The sequence below is a fragment of the Accipiter gentilis genome, chromosome 10 (genome assembly GCF_929443795.1).
Source record: "Accipiter gentilis chromosome 10, bAccGen1.1, whole genome shotgun sequence".
In the NCBI taxonomy this organism is placed as follows: Eukaryota; Metazoa; Chordata; class Aves; order Accipitriformes; family Accipitridae; genus Astur; species Astur gentilis.
Genome location: NC_064889.1, coordinates 19,226,492 through 19,243,641, shown reverse-complemented (window position 1 = coordinate 19,243,641; position 17,150 = coordinate 19,226,492).

Below are 17,150 nucleotides of genomic sequence, written 5' to 3'. Positions count from 1 at the left end.
GTGCAAGAGATAAGAATCAGGGCAATCAGGCTTGCTTGTTTGTTGTTGTGCACATTTTAGCAGTACTTTGAAGACTGTTTTCCTCTTGCACTATTTTTATATGGAGTGCAGGCACTCTTAGACCGTAGAGCAGCTACAGGACAGACTGATGCAGTATACCGTGCATGAATTGGCTCTGCCTCTTTCCTCTCCCACATATCACGTGATTGTTCCTGCCTTCATGTCTTCATCTCTTCAGTAATGGTCTTAAGAGTAATTCAGTGCTGCAAACAAAAGGCAGCTGCTGTCCAGCCAGTGCCTTTTAAATTATGTCCTGCCAGTAAAGTAAAGCTCAATCTAATTCAAAATACTTAACAAAATGCTATCAGGCTTCTGTCACGAGCCAGCTGTTTTGCAGCAAAGCTGCTTTGTGTAGGAAGTTCAAGACCCATCAAGGTGAGCTGTGGCTAAATAAGACAGGCCCTTCTTAGCATAGGCTGCAGAAGTGAAGATGCTGTGTAATGGAAAGGCAGCAGCTGCAATCTCTGGGTGTACTTACCTTTCTGATGAGGTCTCAAGTGGAAGATGAGCAAATGACTGAAAATCTGGTATAAATTTTTAGCTAAGTAAGAGCAGAAAAGCTAGAGCTTGATGAAGATGATTGCAGCTGGGGCTCTGGGCAGAAAGGGCAAGGCTCAGTTTAGCCCTTTCTGGATTTTGACATGGAGGAAGCCTGAAGCTGCAATTAAGATCTTGCACAACAAAGAATTTCTTAGACAAGTCATCAGATACTTTTTTTTTTAAATGGGTCCTATTAAAGGATTATTTCTCCAATATCTAGAAGAGTTCTGCATGGGCCACAGTATAACATGGACTTCCCTTCTGTCCCGTGTGTGGCTCTTGCCACCTTCATACAAGCTGCTGTTCTTATTAGCAAGTCTGTGTACAAGTGTGAGGTTAACTGAATGGAGTTGTCTAATACACATTTATAACCCTGGAAAAGGGAGGGGCTGCCTTTCTTATGTCTCTTAGTGTCAGTGATCTTTGGATGCCTTGATACTGATAACTGCAAAATTATCAGTGATGTTTGTCAAGTGCTATCAGAGAGACCTTAGCTTAACACTGTGATGATTTGAATTATGCCTGACAACAAGCTCCATTAAGAGTATGAAACAGGAATAGCTCTAATTGCTTAAGACCAAGTAGGTTGTAACTAGGCTGCACAAAAACATCACTAAAGATAGTTCATCTCCCCATCAGCTGGCAATTACCAATTTTTAAGATACCAGAAACTTTTCAAGCTCTGGTTTGTAAGAGAGATCTACTCATCTGAGCTCAGCCAACTAAGCTCCCAGTTGGCTCACTTCTCCAGTGGCAGTTTGCTCATGGTACGTTAAATGAGCTGAATATAATTCAAAACAGCACTTGTATCTCATGAAAAACAGTATTCAGTTCAAGAAAGCAGTATGGAAGGGGTGGCCATTGCTTTTAAAGCTAAGAAGCAAAGGGACTTAAAAATCTAGATGCAGTTCTGGATGGCTTATGAGGTATAAAGCTGGCTTCTAGGCTGTTCGCTCCACTCCTGCTGGTTTCTCATAAGCCATCATGTTCACTCGCTTCCCTCCACATTGGGGGACTGGGAGCTCCCAGGGGAGAACCTGCTTAGGCTGTGGGTGGAGGAGGGCAGGGGAAGGCAGGTCCTGAGGGGCTTGAACAGCTGCTTCGAAGCTTCAACCAGCATGTTTAGTCTCTATTTTGGAAGAGATTACAATCTTAATTGCCAGCCTTCAAAGGCTGCCAGCCCTGGCTTGAGAATACACTCCTAGTTGTTGCCTGTTACTGCCCTCTCCGTTCCTCCCAATGATGGAAGGAACCCACTGATCTGCACATGAAGCAAGGACTAGGATTCCCTGGCCAGGGTTTCAGCTTTGTAGTGTGCAGATGCAGGACTGTTGGTTTGAAAGATGAGGTGGGATAAAGATTAGGTGACCTACTGCACCATTTCAGCCAAGTTGATTTATTTTAAGGCTTTTATATGAAGTGTAACACGTATCATCTACTTAAAGCTCTTCCTGACTCCTCTGGGCTTCTTACACTGGCTCTTCTAGATAATTTAATTCAGTGTACATGTTGTTATTCTAGCCTAGCAACAGTTAAGCAACAGATACCTGCTCAGGACCTTCACCAATTCCAAAACTCAAATGAGCCAGTTTGGCCATCTTCTCTGACCTGCTTTAGGCAGCACAGAGCATCCTTGGGGACTCCACCAAGTATAAAAGCTGGTGAAATAACTGTGGCAGCACTCCCACAAACCCACTCACTCCAGGCTATAGGATCACAGAAGCCAAACTCTCTCCTCCAGACTTGCTGGCCCTGCTCACAGTAAATCCTCAGCTGTGAGTTTCAGATGTGCATTTCTTGCCAGGTAACAAGTCTGTTAAAGGGACACAAGGGGCCTGGGTTGATGTGGCTGGTCCTCATCAGCTCTGATGCCAGCCCAGAATAATCACTGTGCTGCTGCTGAGCAAAAATAAATGCTTCAAATCATCATCAGTTCCTTATCTTCTGCCTCCCGCCAGCTGTTCCCCCCCCCTCCGTGAGTTTCCAGGCTGCCTCTGCCCTGATACAAACATACTTAGTTGAAGAGAAGCTCTTTTTTACAGATGCTTTTCTCTTCTCCAGCCCTCAATTCATAAAGGTTTAAGCTCAGGTCAAGAATATTTGACATTTCCCCACTTCATTTCTGTCTGGCTGTCAGCAGAGTTGTCTCAGCAGCACCTTTTGGACAGTGTCTGAAATCACCCAGTTCTCTCCATCGCTTTGTGTAAGGACTCCTACAGTACAGATCCCGGTGGCATCAAGATGTTTCTCAGGTAAGCAGGAAAACCAGTCTATTTAGGCAATTTCTCTTGTTTTCTTTCCTTGATCCGATAAAATTTTTTTGGGGTCAGACCAGTACCTCTGTTGATGGTGCAGCAATACTCTCAAAGCTCAGAAGTGAATGCGGTGGTCCCAGCTCTTCTTCCCCTGCTGCCCCATTTGCCATCCAGCTTCCTCTGATACTTATGCCACTAGCTTCCCAGTTACCTAACTCTCATCCCCAACTGTTGTGGGATACCTGCAGTTACATATTAGCAATGCCCTTGTGGATAAAGCTATGGATAAGGAGAAATAAGGCTGTTTCTTTTGGACTAACGAGGTAAAATGTTGCTGCAACAATCTACTGACAAGGTTGGGTCTTGCTAGAAAAGCAGATGTTATTCAGAATACTGCTGAGATTCTCAGGACCCACTATTTCCCAAGGCTGACTCAAAGACACAAGCCTGCCAGCTAAAAAAAGCCACATGCCCAGTCTGTACAGCAGCAATGAATATCCATCCCCTGGCACAGGTCAACTGTTTGGTGCTTCAGCTCTAACCCCATCCCTAAAACCACCATAGGCTTGCATACAGAGGTAGCAGGTGTGGGATGCAGAGGCTGTGCTACAACATAAATGAAAACAGAGGTGACATTTGCCATGGTCTATGCACAGCAATAAGTGTGGCCCCAAGTCACCCAGGCATCCTTGCTTCTCCTCGTGCGTGGCTGTGGACCACCCTTTGGCTTGGTAATGGGTGTCGTGGACCACCCTTTGGCTTGTACTGCTTGGTAACAAGCAAACTTCAATGTGACTTAATTCAAGGTTCCGGTCTGAGCTCCTGTAGTTAAGAGTCAGGTCTTCTTAAGCAGTATTTGCATTCCTGAAGCTTGCTAAGCTTAAATAAAACAATAAGTACAGCTCGGGATGCTTACAGACAAGGTGAGGTTTTTGCTGAAGAGCTTCTATTTAATGAGCTGTTCAAATGATCAACTTACTCTGTCCCTCTGCGTATATGTAATATTTTTAAAATCGCATATTTGCAGCACATTGTTTGTTACTGTTCAAGGAAACAAATTATTTGCTTTTAACATAATCACTATCAGAAGTAAATTATTCAGCATTTGCTGCTTGGAAGTTAAAAAGGGAACCTGAATTTCTTTTTAGTTTCTTCCTCTTTTTTTATAATAGATATACAAGCTGCAGGGCACACTTTTATGCTCCTGTAGCCAAGATTTTGTAGAATTGACTAATAATCTATTTTGCATATTTATAAACACTTTATTATTTATTAATGGAACATTTCAGGAGTAAATTTATAATCCTGCCATGTGATCTCAGCCTTTCAGAGAAAAATGGTTGCTCATGTCAAAGAGTTGGAAATTAGAGCTGGCGTAACAAAGAAATCAGTGAGAATATCTCATTAGTGTGAAAGCAAACAGGCAAGAGCCTTTTGCAAGAACGACTACACACATGCAAGATGGCTCAGAAAAACCACATTAGATGTTAAATACAGAACACAGCACTCACGATGTATCAATTCCATGCTCTGCTTGCTAGAAACCCACAAGAACATAGCACAGCCTTACAGCCATATAAAAGTACTGGCCCAACACACCCTGTCCTCACTCCCCAAGTTGCCATTACTGCACTCAGCCACTCCATCTCCAGGTGTTTCAAAACTCCAGCTTCAGGAGTTTCAAAGAGAGTGCTGATGCCCTCCTTGCTGGATTCAAGCCTAAAGACCAGATACAGGTGTCCCATCACCACCCCACATCCCACCCCACTAATGTTGGAAGTCACAGACCACTCACCCGTTTCCAGTATCAAAGCTGGATGTTTCAGGCATCCTGTCTCCACCCCAGAGCATTACCAAACCACTCAGATATGGGTGCCAGGAGCAAACAAGCATACATACACATACGGTTTCTGATACCACCATTGTTTCAGTTAAAGACAAAACCAAAACATCTTCTATGTCCTCAGAAAAAAACCTCTGAGCTCCTTTTTCTACCTTACCAGTCTCTGGGAAACCCCTGGATACGTGTCCTTACCAAGAGTGCCAAACTTCTCTGGTTTCCACAAGCTCTTTGCTAATGAAGCATCTCCCAACCACCTTGTGCTACTTGCAGTGATTACTCCACTTGTGCCCTTTATAATTTTCTGGTCTTGACAGCCCCCACCCTGCATCTCATCAAGTGACCCAACTCCTGCCAGGTGCTTTCCTTGCTAAAGATACTCCTCCCACCCTGGTCCTCATCTGTCAGACCCAGGTAGAGGAGGAAGACCAGTGAAGAAGGCACAAGGCTCCAGATCCAAAACAGAGTTGGCAGCTTGTGTAAAGACAGTTGTGGGCTGAAGGTTGCTGAGTTATGCAGATCCCCAAATCACAGCCCTGTAAGTGCAAGGATGCTGGAGCAATCCGTGCTTGCACCGTGGCCATGCTTCCTCCGGGGCACTGGTGGAACGTGCCGTTTTTGAAGCCATGTGTCCAGAACTTCGCAATACAAGGCAAAACCCTCCAACAGCTTCAGTGGTGTTGCTTGCATTTCCTAGCCCTAGAAGATGCTTTCTCCTGCCTGCTTCCAGCCATAAAATGAATGACACTTGCTACCCCCATGCCAGGGCAGCATTATTCAGCCATTTAACTGTGTGGCTGGGCTTGGCATCGCTACCCACTGCACGGCCGGCTGGCTTTCTGTGAGGCTGAGCTTGCAGCTCATGCCAACCTGTGAAGCCTGAGCCACAGGAAAGACCTCACAGAGCTCCATCTCTTAATCAGGGCTTCACAGGTCGGTCAGGACATAACCATCCTGCACAGAGGGCTGCAAAACCTAAAGCTCCAAGAAACCTCAGGTCAAAAGCCTGGGAACTGCGTTCGTCTCTTTTCGATCCAGAGCTGGCAAGCAGGGAGCGTGTAGCGAGGTCTGTCTTGGTAAGGGAGAGGTGATTAATGAGTCTGGCTCATAAAAGCTTGGACAGAGAACTGAGGAGACCTGCCGGGCTCTTCAGCAGCAGAACAGGCAGCCGGGTGCAAGGTGGGTCTCCTTCCGTCACGGAGAGCTGCTGTGCAATTTGCCCTGCACCAGAGGCATCAAGGGTCTGCCACTGTTATGGGGCAAAAGCGTCTGGAAGGTGACATTTTCTGCACTCATTTTATTTTATTTTTCTGAAAGGAACTTGGAGCATTTGGAGTTTTCTTTGATTTGAATTTCAGAGGAAGCCGAGCAAACCGGCGGTGCCTTGCCTTCTGACAGGGGGCAGGTAGGGAAGAACAGAAGTAGAGGAGAGAAGGTGAATCAAGCTGCAGTTTGGCAGCGTACCCAAGTGTAGCAGCATGTCATTTATGCCATTTAATTGTTCCCTGCAACTCAAATAATGTGGAAGGCATTAGTAATAATAGCAGCTTCATTATGTTCCTTTTCTGATGTGCTGTCTAAAAAGCTGAAATCTGAGGAAGGACATTAGGAACCCAACATTTTAGGCTTCCTTTGGCATTTTGTTATTCTGCAGAACCTGAAAATACTTCAGTGAAGGCTATTAAGGCCTAATATAAATGTGTGCAAACAGAGGAAACCTGCATGCAGAATACAAATAACAAGTTTTTAGCAGGTGGGGTGTTAGTCAGCGGTTGCAGTGCTGCAGCGCTGAGCTTTTGCACCCCACATCTTTAACTCTCCCAAAAATGCATGAGCTGCTGGGTCAGAGACCAAGAGCTCTTGTTAGGAGCTACCTTTATTTAGCACAGAGCAAAACAACGTCCTGTTGGCTTAGAAGCCTTGTTGGGGTGGAGGTAAGAAGGTGCAGGAGTCACAGCATGGCTTGAAGAGCTGGGGGACGAATCTGTTGCTGCAGCCTTGGCCGTTGTGGAGGTCAGCTCAGACCCTGCTGCTGCACATTTAACATGGCCAATACATTAAATCATCTCACTCGATGGCTCCATCGATCTCTTCATCACATCCCGCTGGCCAGCTGTTGTCAGCGGGGTGTTCGGAAATGTGGTGTGGCACCTCTGAGCACCCAGGGGGTTTCACAGCTTGGCGTCATTCAGACTGCATTAGGCTTTGGTGAAGCGCGTACTGACCATGAGTGAAAGTCGGAGGAAGGTTTTCTGCCAAAAATACAGCCAGTTCAGCTGCTGTGCTGCTGAGACAACGGTAGAAGTAGATTTCATATGCTGCCAGTTCCCAACCGACAAGCCCTTGTTTCATTTTCAGTACATGGATGCGTTGTTTTGCTTTTTTGACTTTGCCCACCCAGCAATAAAGAGCCAGAACGATGGATCCTGCTCCCACTGACACCAACACGAATGGGGAGCTATGCCACTGCTTGCAAGAATATCGATGCCTTATGTATGCAAGGCATTGATTTTCTTTACACGCCAGTGGACAGAAGAGAGACACGCTAAAGGGGCTTTTTAATGGCATTGGGGATGGTGGATAGGTAGTTACATGAAAGATATTCACGTGAGGTGCTGGAGTTTGTCACAACTCAAACTCCTCTTCCCGAGGAGGTCTGGAGCCTGCAATGTTTACATTGTCAGAGGGTATTTACCATCACTGCTGCAGTGAGTTTTCCTGACACTTGCTGGGGAGCACAGACTCACTGAGAAGGAAGAACTCAAAGTAGCAGCAGCCCGGAGAGGTAGGAGGTGAGAAAATCCTCTTGCACGTAAGACAAGAGGCTAAGCTGAGATTTCACAGTTTGCCGAGGCACGGTCTTTGCAATGACCTACATTCATACATGATATATGGGACCCAAACGTAAACAAGACATTATGAAAGAGCTGGGGAAGGGCAGAAGTGGTGTGTGGTCCCCGGGAAGGCTCTGGGAGGCTGTGCTGGTCGCAGTCAGACCCTCAGTGCTGGGATCAGTGCTGCACCAAGTGTGCTGGTCCTAAATCAAACTGAGGTGCCTGACCTGTTTTCTGTCAGCCGATAAGATGAAAGCAGTGACAAATACGGCTCTCCCTGGGCAGCCTCAGAAAGCTGTTGATGGGAAGAAGAGAAGAGGAGCATCGATGGTGATTTGTCCAATGCACCTGAGTCTTGAAATAAATAGTTCAGGAGAGAGTTGGGGTTATTTGTGTTCACCCAGCTCTTCAAGCCATGCTGTGTCCCTGATGCCAGGCTATCCTGGGTTTGGAGACATACCCTGGGTGAATATCGTTGTCCTTTCAGATGTTACTGTGCCACTCAAAGGCCACCAAGCACAGCTGGGTGGCTGCTGTTAGCTATTACATGCCTTCCCCAGGGTATATGGGCACCAGGAATGATGGTTTTTTCCATGCCTTGTCCCCAGAGTGTACAAGGATGCTTCTTTTTCTCTTTTGCCCCATGGCAAGGGGCACCACGCAGCCGCTCACTCACTTCCCCCCACACCCAGGGGGGTGGGGGAGAGAATTGGGAAAAAAAATGTTAAACTCATGGGTTGAGATAAAGACAGTTTAATAGAACAGAAAGGAAGAAAATAATAATGGTAATAGTAACAATAATAAAATAATAAGAAGAAGAATAAAAATAATTGGACTATACAAAACAAGTGATGCACAATGCAATTGCTCACCACTCGCTGACCAATGCCCAGTTAGTTCCCGAGCAGCAATCCACCCAAGCCAACTCCCCCCAGTTTATATACTGGGCATGACGTCACATGGTCTGGAATACCCCTTTGGCCACTTTGGGTCAGGTGCCCTGGCTGTGTCCCCTCCCAACTTCTTGTGCCCCTCCAGCCTTCTTGCTGGCTGGGCATGAGAAGCTGAAAAATCCTTGACTTTTAGTACAAACACTACTTAGCAACAACTGCAAACATCACTGTGTTATCAGCATTCTTCTCACACTGAATCCCAAACATGACACTATACCAGCTACTAGAAAGAAAATGAACTCTATCCCAGCTGAAACTAGGACACCCTTTTTCTCACTCCTTTCCTTTTCCTTCAGATTATTTTGTCTTTTCTTTCATGTTTATCTTGTGGGAGGAGTTACTAATAGCACCATTTTAAATGTCCTCCCAAACCTGGGGAATGTAGCAGGCATGTGAGGGCTCTTCCTTTTTCCCTGTGCACAAAATCCAGCCAGTGTTACTCATATTTTCTCAAGACTAAAGATATTCTAGGTGTTGAGGTGACATGACGGATGGAGTGAAGACGAGGTCTGAAAGGATCGGTGAAATTGGCACTTTCATAAAAGATGGATGAAGCATATGAAGAATTCCCTTATTCACAAAAAGCACCTGCCAGGTTTTTTTTCCTCCCCCATGTGAAGGAAGAAGAAGCCTGGAGTGAAAAATCTGCCTCCAGTGAAGCCAATGGCAGGAATGCCACTGATGGCAGGCAAGCCAGGACTTCGCTGCCACAGCTGCAGTCTGCCCATGCCTCTGCCAGGGGCTGCCATGCAGTGGGTGCACCTTCGTTTGCTCCTGCCAGCACCATTCAACATATTAAAAAGACAGCAGGAATGATAAAATTCCCTTTGTTGTCCATCCTTCTCCTGTAAGGCAAAAATCCAGATAGTCCTGTGTGGTTAGATACCTTTAGAGAGACCTGAGTTTGCTGTTGGCTTGGGCAGGGCATCGTGGCAGCCATGTGTGCAGGACACGGCTGATCTAGGAAGCATCTGCTTAGGCACAGTCATAGCTTCCCTCCTTGGACACCCAGGCAAAGCAGGGCATTCATGTGTGTATTCCGGATTCAACTTGAAGCTAGAAAACGTCAACACTGGTAAAAGGGGCTTATTTGGAGCTGTGAATGTAGGTCATGCTGAAGACGAGCGACCTATATTTCCCAGGTTTGAAACTGCAGAATAAAGTAACAGTCGTCGACCCCGGCGACTGCCCTGCTGCTGTCCCTGAGATGGGGGAAACCAGCCTCGAAGGTCCAGAGTAGGGAAGGAGATGGCCTACTTTAGGAAAAACTGAGATGCACTAGGCTGGCTTGGAAATACAGTTTGTAAGCCAATATTGTACTTGTACTGAAAGGGCTGTGAGCACCCTGGAGAGGCTATCGGGTGAGTAATTAAGAATGCCTGGGGGGCCAGCGGGAGATGTGCATCTCATCCTTTCAGCAACAGTCAAGGCTCACTACTATGCAATAAGTTAAATGGCTTGCCCTAGGTCGAGCAGGCCATATTTTAGCAGAGCGAAGAAGTGAGCAAGGATGTCTCTCTAGGGAGCATGAAACAATGAGTCCTGCTCCCCTCTCTGAATCACAGCTCCAAGTTTCCCTCCCACCTATTGCCTCCAGGCCCATGTTCTGCACTACTGCTGCTCCTGCCCCTCCTCAGGCTCTCAAGCACCCAAGAGCCAAACCACTGGCTTGAAAGGATTTGAAAAGATCCCAAATGAAGCTTGTTTGTTTTTTTGTTGGTACTTTATTGTGTTTTATATAGGGTTGTCTCCTAACTGATTTGAGCATCTCAGTGGACACCTGTTTGCACACTTCTCTGCACAGCCTGCCACCTGCAAGGTCTTCTAGTTAGGGTTTTGAAAGTGAAAACTGAGCACGGGCTCAGATTCAGGAGCTGGAGCTGCAGAAAAAAACACCCTTTGAAGCACCATGAGGCTCAGAGAAGGATCGCCGTCTTCTGCAGAGGAGTGCTCAGGTCGTCAGCGCGGCATGCTCACACGTTGCACAAGAGCCAGAGCTGCCGTGCCCGGTCCAAATGCATCCTCCTGGGTGCGCATTTGATGTCAGAGAGATAGAGAACGCTGGATTTCAGGCTGTGTGGAGGTCAAGAGCTAGGGCACAAACAGTTTCTTGGCAGGTTTGGGCGATTAGCAGCCCTTTTTGAATCCTCAGCAGCCTGTGTACTGCTACCTCTGTGCAACCTGTGTAGTCTCATCAGGTTTTTTTAGCATTTGCAATTGCCAAAGCCTTAGTGGGGGATCAAGTGTTAGATACCCTGTTCACCTGTCTTGATGTTAACTGAAGAATTATTAGTATAATAAACATTTTACCTTGTTTTTTTAAGCCTCAGCACAGAACATTTTGTAGAATTTGACTGAAAATCTGGACCCTGTGGCTTTTGTCAAAATACTAAATACTGAACTCTCTGCTTGCCTCCCTTCTGACATCATTAATGATAATAATCATCCCCCCACAGCTGCTAATCCTCTTTGCAAAACGCTCTGCCGAGTGCTGGTCTCTCTGCCCTGTATATTCTGCAGTCATTTATATCAATTCAATACGACCATGGAAATGACCTAGTGGGACTTTAAACTGCTGTAAATGACCACAGAAGATGGAGGCTAGCAGAGATGGGCACACACTGTTCAGGGATGGCTTAACCAGTTCTTGAAGTTCAGTCGGTTCAGAGTTGGAGCGTAGCTGCTGTCCTTCAGTGTGGGTATGGCACAGCCATGTCTCGCTGTAAAGGGATATCTCATCCAAGGAAAATCACGGCAGAAAGCACTTGCCAATGCAAGGTTCTCTCCCAAATCCTGTCTCAAAGATCCAGACATACTAACTTGCTTTTATTTTTAACATGGGCAAAATCTAGTCCAGTTGCTGTGTTAAAAACACACCCAAGCAAACAGAACCTGCAGGTGATTAGCCTGACCCCCTGCCTGAGATACCGATTTATTTTTTACATCTATCTTCTCTTGATGTGCAGGTGTTAAGTCTCAGCTCATTTCATGTTCCTCTTTAAAATCATCTCTGAAGTGATGTGTCCCCTCAGACTAATACTAAAGCAGTGATTGCAGTATCTCTGGGACAACCTTTGCGATGGGCACAGATTAATCAAGCACCAGTTACGGTGCAAATTCAACCTCACAAGAGAATGGCAAGACCTCAGATGCTCCCTCGTATAACAGTAACAGTGAGTTTTTATTTAATGTTCTCCAGCAATCTATCTCCAAGAGCTTTAACAAGGGGGGCTACTGTTTCTCTCCTTTAGAAAATGAAGAGCTGCAGCAGAGATGCTGAATTATCTCCTCAAGTTCACAGATTTTAAGGCCTGCCTAGTAGAACCAGGAAAAAAAATTCCCATTAAATATACTTCTGATGAAATTTTCAGTTCTGTGTGCTTGAAGTTTTCCATGGGAACAACACAATTTTTACAGACGTTCTTCACTGAGAAGAAACAAAATCATGTCAAGATGATCCAACCTGCAAATTTCAGGCATGTTTATCTAACCTGCGAGGTGTCTCGTGGACCCCGCAGCCCCACAGTGAAGTGTTGTGGTTAGCAGAGGAGCACCAGGGCACATTAAATTCAAAGTGTGATGCCAGTGGGGCATTTCAGCAACACAGGTGAATGTCAGACAGGCTGAAAGTTTTTTAGTCTTTCTAAATCCCTGTGTATGTGCATTTGTGTAGCTTTCTCTTCTGTGAAAATTGTGGCTTTTGTCTTCATTCCCCAAGAAAGCAAATGCTGAGACACTGCATTGGGAATGCTCTTCTCCTGCCTGGTGGGTAGGATGGGATTAAATCTGCAGAGGGATAGAGCACACTGATTTTCCTGCTCACAGGTCCCCTCCCTCCTGCAACAAGTCTGTGCTCTTAAAAAAGAGCAAATTTGTGTCCTGCCTCAAAGTTTTGAATGGTCCACATGCTCAGCTTTATGATAACTATTGAGGTGTCCAAAAGGAAACAGCTTTTCCACGTGGTCTGTAGAAGATTGCTAGTCCAGGTCCTTTGGTACATACAGCCTTTCCCCATTTCTCCCTCCTGGTTTATTACAGCCCTGAGACAAGCCCACTGCAAGACTTCATTCTTTTTTTATGAAATGCCTTGCAGTCCATTTACCAGCACATTGTAAAGTCTTATCATAAATAATTAAAACTACAGCTGTCAAAATAAATGGCTGAAGTCCATTTTGGCAATGCTATGTAATATTATCCTACCAGGTTGGTGGCGGCGGGGGGATTGGTTTTTTTGTTACGGTTGCACACTGGTGGCTAGGAGCCTGGCGGTGCCCTGTAATCAGCAATGAGTTTCCCAGTCATTAGTTCAAATTAGAGCAGCTCTGATGACAAGTCGAATGGCAACTCCAGCTTCTAATGGCTGAGGAAGGTGCAGACTGACCCTTCTCACAAGCAGAGCAGAATGGTTTATTTTGTCCCAATTTCTGAAAAGAGGAGCAAGCACAAAGCAGTTGTATAATGCTGTGTTCAGATGGGTTTGCAGCCGGGAGGTCTGGGGCCAGCAGCAAGCACATGGCTTTGGTTAAAGAAGCAGAAATCTCAGCAAGAACCAGCAAACTCCTGAGGTCTGGGAAGGTTGCAGCCCCCATATATTTTGCAGACCATGGTCTTCCCAGTGCCCTTTCTTTAGGCTTCATTTCAGATCTACCTTTTCTTGATCTCCTCCCTCCAAAATAGACCTGACTTTGCTGCAAGTAAATACACACCGAGTTGGACAAATCCACCGGTGTAATGTGTGCAGGCAGGATTTGAAATGTGTGCAGCAAGCAAAGGGGCTTAGAGACGACAGGGCTGGAGGTGGTGGGAGTTTCCACTTGGGGCTTGCTTAAAACTGCTAGTGGGGGCCTGGCTCTCAAGGTCTCTGCTCCCAGCAGTACAGCAGTGAGACCAAGCTCTTAAGATCTCCTGAACCTCTGGTTTCTCTCCCAGTCATCAGGCTTACCCTGAGGAAATTTTCCTACCTGATTTCTAACAGTGAAGGTCCTGACCCGGGAGCTGCAAACATGGAGGAGATGAAAGTTATGGCTAAAACTGTGACAAGAGCTCGGGGTAAAAGCTGAGCTTTGCAGGGATGGGGAAGAGGAGTGCTGTGAGCTTGCACAGCATTTTTCACCAGTCATGTGATACGTGGGGTTTTTGAAATCACAGCTCTTGAACTTGACATTATTTGAGATGTTCAGCTTAATGAAATGCAACAAAAGCTGTGAGTTTCTAGCCCTCATGGTTACAGGGGAAAAGCTTGAAAAAAGACCCCGAGAACCAGAGAAACATACCAAAATTAAAAGTAGATGGCATACAGAAAGATTTCCACAGGTATTATTCAAAAAAATTGTTGTGATTTGGGAGGAAGATTGAACTCTGGAGTTACCAGCTCCAGAGCTTGTCCTTCCTTCCCAGGAGAGAGAAGCATCCCGAAACAGCAGGAGCCTTTCATGCGTGTTTGCCCTGTCCTCCCACCCTTACCTTGGGTTGCGATGACCCAGCCAGGGTGGAGGTGAATGTCCCCAATCTGCTGCACACCCAGGTCTGGCAGATGCTGGGCTGTCTCTGCCACATGCCTCTGTCTGGTGGCTGCCATCTGGAAAGGATATTTTGATATGATAAAAGGAGCAGACCAGAGGTCCAGGAGCCAGGAAACCTGGGGTTTTGCCTCTGGTCCTGCCACTAATGTGCTGCCTGATCTGTGGTGAGTCACTTAGACCAAGCCATCCCAACCATGTAATGCCCAAAATGCCATGTGCAAGCACTTGGCTACGTGGTTTGTAGATATACTGGGCATCCACCTTTGCTGAACACCAAGCTGTACTTTTAAGTGCCTGGCTTTAGCTATGGAGATGATGGTAAAACCCTCCATGCCTCTGTTTTCCTTATCTGTGGAGTAAGGATATCATTGGCTCATTGGCATAAATCGCCTTGATCCCTTCATCCGAGGCAGGAGTGGATGTTTCTCAAAGAACCTCAGGCATTTGGAAGTATAAGTCCCGGTGAAAATCAGTTTGCAATTAGTCTTAGATGATTTTTGAAATTATTTTCTCCCCGTCTCTCCCTGCTGGAACGCGAGGTCTCATTTCCTGCACATAGCTATTTCTTTCACTGCGGAGCAGGAGCATTTGCTTGCAAAGCTTTCCCCCAGCTCCTACCCAGCTGTTAGCAAGCCCTTCTCCAGGTCCTGGAAACCTGGAGCTGCACCCATATCTCATGGCTCCTTGTGCCCACATGGGAGCAACCTCTGGGCACTGCCGACTGACTGGTAGATGCTGCTGGCTTCTCAGCCAGGAGCATCCCAAACCAATGCTGCTCTCAGATTTCTCTCCATTCATGGATCTGGCTGAGCCCTTCGGGTGACTTTTAAATGCCACCTCCCCTGGGACTTGTTAAAGTGCTTCACCGGTGCCCATCTTCCTCTGCAGGGATGACCTTTAACTCATCTCTGCTGTTGCTACCTGACTCGGATCACCTCAGAAGGAAGGTTGCCATGGCGATTTCATATTCAGCTCAGCCAAAAAAACCCAGCTTCTGTATCTTATTAAATGCTCCCTTTCGAGGACCCTACGCGTGGAGAGCCAATGTCAGGGGTTGCCTGCATTCACTGCGGTGAGTTTGGTCACCGGGACTTTCCCTGTCAGCCAGCGTGGCTGTGCATTACCCCTTTGCCAAACCCAAGGGGGCTTTTTTTCCATGCTAGGGTAAAAGCTGGGGGTTTAAAGCCATTAGTATTACTATGAAAACACTCCTCTGCAAAATGTCAATCTGCCTTTTCAAGGGGATTTTTCACTGCTCTAATCTAAACTGCGCTGTCAAATGTCAGAAGCGGATGTTTAATGAGGATCAGTTGGAAGCCCTAATTGGATGGATATTCAATGGGCTTCTTTTTTTTTTGGTTGTTGTTTTATCCTTGAGACTCTGTTTTCGCAGAGATCCTTGTTAAATTTTAGAAGCTAATCTCCGTTTAAACTACAAGCTCAGGGAACCTTGGTCTTCGGGGACTGCTTGGAGCCATGGCTCTTGTGGGCTTTCATTGAATTCACCTGGAAGGCAGAGAGAAAACCCATCCAGGATGCTTCTGTGGGAGCAACAAGGACCATTTTGGGGTGTAGAAAATTCTTTTCTTGCAAAAAGCTAGGTAGCATGCACAGTGAAAACTAAGGTGTAAAGGCACCAAGGTCATGGGAGTGATGGAGAAAGAGCCAGGGAGTGCTGGGGTGGTTGGCCTAGGGTTCCCTTCTCTGCTGAGAAATGTGGATACACACAGGCTTGAAGAAGGGGTCCAGCTCACAGAGATGTCCACTGCATTTATCTCCAGAAGGACTGGGCACCCACAGCAGTGGGCAGCAAACCCCTAATCCCTTCCAAGGCCCTGAGCTACCCCAAACTCATATAACCCCTTTAAAACAGCCAGAGGCGATGCCTGAACACCCTGCAGCTGCCTCTCCAGGCCTCGTTAATTCCCTTCCATCGTGCACCAGTGTTTCCCTGCCGTGGCCTCTGTTAGAGGCAACAGGTGCTGCACAAAATGATTTTAGTGCATCTGTCACCAAGCACAAAACGCATCGTGCCGTATCATCTTGGAAATTACAGCTGAAACCCCTCTGAGCCATCCAAAGATCGTCCAGGCCCAAATCCCAACGTCCTCCGCATCCCACCTCCTGGCACATGGTCCCACTCTCCATCCCCTGGCATGCACTGCGTTTCTGGCGGCCAGATGCATCCGAAGGGGAAACAGCTGCTCGGCAGATGCCCGTGGCAGCAAGGAAGCCCCCCTGCACTTCATTGTCTTGTGCAGCACGTGCTTCCTAACCGGAAAACCTGTCCTAAAGAGTTTATTTCTCCATGTGAACTCGGTGTCCTGAACGCTTTTATACAAACACTTCTTTGATTTTCTCCCCCCGCCCCCACCCTCCAAAACAATTTATAGCAGATGATTTATAAAACATCCTGGTTTCCTATGGTCATGTTTTTATTGCGTTTTTAATTAAAACCTTGGGAAGACCATAAAAGACACATCACAGATGCGAGTGTTTCCATACCCTGTTTCACATTAAACACTCATAAATAACCGCACACCCTTACAGCACCTCCTCTCTGCCCCCTTTGCACTGCAGCACACTCAGGGGTCCACATTTTCACCAGATCCTTTGGCTAGGAACTGGCTCCTTTTCCAACACACATGTAACACCTTCTCTCCATCCCTAATTGCATTTCATTTAACACATGCAATTACCAAAACGACTTCTTCCAAAAATAAACCACAGGATGTTCAGAGCTGCCTGGCTTCTCAAATGGTTTTCAGCCAAGAAATTTGTGCCCTCCTGGTGTCTCCTGGAAAGCCCAGGAGCAGGCTGGCATGCTTGTAAATCTGCCCCTTCCATAAAATCCTGAGAAAAGACACCACGAAGCCCATACTCGAGGCAGGTGAGACACACAGGTTACAAATCATAATGCCTGTCCAGTCATTTCTAGGCATTTGTTATGGTGTCTTAAGTCAGCAACCTCAACAACTCCCCTGGTCTCCAGCCAGGAATAAAAGCGCTGAAGGAAATCAGGCCACAGTAATTTCCCTGAACCACAGAGCTAACATGCATGGTAATTAATTCTTTTAGTGGAGAGAGGTTTTTTCCTGCTATGAACTCTTCCAGGGGCTGACACAATAGCCCATCTCCTTGGCGGT